This window comes from Pygoscelis adeliae, unplaced genomic scaffold (genome assembly GCF_000699105.1).
Source record: "Pygoscelis adeliae isolate BGI_AS28 unplaced genomic scaffold, ASM69910v1 Scaffold402, whole genome shotgun sequence".
Lineage (NCBI taxonomy): Eukaryota > Metazoa > Chordata > Aves > Sphenisciformes > Spheniscidae > Pygoscelis > Pygoscelis adeliae.
This window is the reverse complement of record NW_008824411.1, coordinates 445,249-445,847: the sequence shown is the minus strand read 5'-3', so window position 1 is coordinate 445,847 and position 599 is coordinate 445,249. Positions and strand designations below refer to the sequence as shown.

General features: G+C 60.1%; 1 protein-coding gene across 1 annotated transcript in view; it reads right to left on the bottom strand.

Moving 5' to 3' along the window:
- PDE4B (phosphodiesterase 4B, cAMP-specific) overlaps positions 1-599 on the bottom strand; it is a 200,893-nt gene that overhangs the window by 58,901 nt on the left and 141,393 nt on the right. The window lies entirely within an intron of this gene.

Sequence of the window (599 nt, the reverse complement as noted above, 5' to 3'; positions counted from 1 at the left end):
CCTCCTCTTTAGTGCACCACCTTCCCCAATCAGTGCAATTACAGTGTCGAACGAAGCAATGTAGGATCCCTGGCCTGCAGGCAGCACAGGCCAGTTCTCTGGGCAGCCCCCCAGAGCCAAGCTGCAGGACGCTGCTGCCTGCCCTACCGGGGAAACCCTCGCTGTCCCCACAGCCTCGTGCTTGGGGTTTCTCTCCTTGGTGTCTACCCTTTGGCCATGACAGCCTCTCTTGTGAAACAATGGTGGAAATGCAGGGCAGCACCACAGCTCAGCCGAACACCAACGACAACTCTGCTCTGAGCTGGGCACTTAATGAACGCCTGGGACAGCCAAGGTGGCAAAGTGTGGAAGATAGATACCACATCACACACACTCAACGTGCCCAGAAACACATCGCACCCCCTTCCCAAGCAGGAACATCACTCCCTCCTCAGGCTCGCCATGCTTTTCCAGTCTCTCCAGTCGGGTGCCATGACTGAGCAGTGAGGGCTGCGATCCTGGCAGGACAAGAGCCTCTCTCGCGGGTGAGGGGGCATAGGCAGGCCTGAGGAAGTGGAATGGGGGCTCGGCGGGTCGGTGGCGGCCGGGGGGCGATGCCG